We start from the raw sequence: 2,382 nt of genomic DNA on the forward strand, positions 1-2,382 counted from the left end.
TTGACCTTGAGACCCCTGTTAATTGTTGTCGTAAGAGAAAGGGAGAAACTGAGAAAAATAATTAGGCTTGGATAAAATACAAGGAAGTTTTTTAGTCCAACTTTGCATGTCCAGGTTGTCTGAGGTTAACACTCTCTTGTATGACTATAGCCAACAGACACCTGGTTTATCTACAGTTAAGCTCAGTCTTCAAACTAAGCAGGGAGCACTTAGAACAATACTAGTTAAAGACAACAACAATAGCAACAGCATCAACAACAAACATGACTGGAACCGAACTACAATCATATTTGTAATCAGGGTGTTTAAATAAATATATTAATAAAAATAAAATATACAATTTTACCCATTCTAATTATATTTGTAACTAAGCCATATATTTTTTAATGTTTTATTATCTAATATATTTTTACTTACAGTAAATTGAAATAGTAGTGTAGACCGTGTGGGATAAAAACTATCAAGATAATTTTTGAATTTGCAAAAATAATATTATAAGGAATATGTTGGACATATGCAAAAATTGATATTATAGAATCATATACCTTTTATAAACTTTTACTAATCTTAACAATTAAAAAGAAAAAACCTAGAGATTGGCCAAGGAAATAAAAGATTTTGATGATTAGAAATGGGAGACAAGATGTCCTCTATCTAAGGACAGAAAAAAATGATGGCTTCTCTGCCTTTTGGCTAAGATCAAGTGTAATATTTGTTCTTATCAGTTTAATATCTGATACGTCCTCTATCTGAGGACAAAAAAAAAAAGAAATGAGAGGCAAGAAGTTTTTAATTTCTCATGTCTTTCACTTTCATTGTATTACTATTAATTGTTCTTTTGACTTCTTTTCTCCCTCTAAAAATTCTCCCTTTTTAACTGTGGGCAAAGTTAGAAATAAAAGAAAACGTCCTGAAGTGTTGATCTCTACATTCATTTCAGTTTTTACTTTCAGGTTTTACTTTCATTTTTTTGCCCTCCCCTCATTTTGTTTTAAATGATAATTATCCACAAGGTTATCCCAATGTGTAGGTCCTGAAGAGGAGGAGGAGGAAGGTAACTGGAGAAACACTGGAACAGAAGGGAGAGGGTGACTGAAAGAAGCAGAGGGGCTGTAGGGTTTGCTTCTTTGTCCCTTTTCCAACTGCACCCAGTAGAATTAGGGTCATTTCTACATTTACCATTAAAAGGGTGACACAACATCAAAAAGAAATGTTTACATGTTTAAATACTTATTTTTCTTTGACCCTGGGCCAGAGAGATGGCTCAGAGGACCAAGGAACATGTTTTTTATGTAAAAGGCCTGTGTTCCTTCCCAAGTGTTTCATGGTTCCCCAACCACCAAGCCAAGAGTGACCCCTGGCACCCAGCTAGAAGTAGCCCTAACACAGGTGGATGTGGCTCCAAAAACAAACAAACAAAAAACCAAACAAAAAGAAAAAAGACTAATTTCATCCCTATGGCTCTGCCTCAAGTTAACCCTGAAACAAGAAAACAGGTTTAGTAGAGCCTTTATTACAAAATTTCATAATCTCATACTTGACAACAGCTGGTGACACCAAGAATGGAATCTACTGGAGATGACTATTTAATAGATGATTCTGTTTTCAAATTTACTCCAAATGCTCAGATGCTGTTTCACTAAATTCATATTTGCCATCTGGTGCTAACCCCTGAGGCTGAGCTTTAATCTGGGTTGTAGTTTGTCATTGTTTCAGTGTTTTTCTTGCTCCAGCCCTTTTAATCTCCTAAAAAAAGAATTGCTGAACACCAGAGGCATCTGTAGGGACATGAGCTTGACAATGCATAGACCCAGGAGTAGTGTTACCAGGAACAAACCTCCTTCAAGCCTCCTTCCTGAAGTGACCCCTTAAGTATCCCTCCTGGAGGATTCCTCACAGACACACTTCAATAGTTTTGCGATCTGAACAGGGTGTTTCTGTCCTCGGGCTACATTCTAGTTAGTACATCAAAAATTCTGAGTCAGTTAAAACTTCATTGGCAGAGAATAAAACCACTATGTAATCATGTGACTAGCCTATTATGTGTCTGTAATTGTGTCACCTCGCCCCTTCATTATTTCTAAGGCTTTTTCCCAGTGGTGCATATTCATGGGTTTACTGTTTGCTTCATCTACTCCAGCTGCCCACAGTTGTCAGCCATCCACTCCAAACTTTGCCTTTCTAGTGTTTCTGTTTCTGTGCCTGCCAGCAGGTTGACATTTCGTGTCTCTTTCAAAATGTGCTCAGAATCTTTTTTTCTTCACAATGTCTTGATCTCTTTTTTTCCATGTAGATATTCTCTGATTTCTACTAGCAATCACCTATTTTTCACTATATGACCTTTTATTTAGCCAAGGGCTTGTATCTGGTGGAGAGGAACAG

At 36.5% G+C, this 2,382-nt stretch overlaps 1 pseudogene; it reads left to right on the forward strand.

Annotated features, from left to right (window-relative positions):
* Nucleotides 1-673: 673 nt before the first annotated feature.
* On the forward strand, nt 674-791 carry LOC126023327 (uncharacterized; annotated as a pseudogene).
* Nucleotides 792-2,382: the final 1,591 nt, after the last annotated feature.

This window comes from Suncus etruscus, chromosome 11, assembly GCF_024139225.1.
Source record: "Suncus etruscus isolate mSunEtr1 chromosome 11, mSunEtr1.pri.cur, whole genome shotgun sequence".
In the NCBI taxonomy this organism is placed as follows: domain Eukaryota; kingdom Metazoa; phylum Chordata; class Mammalia; order Eulipotyphla; family Soricidae; genus Suncus; species Suncus etruscus.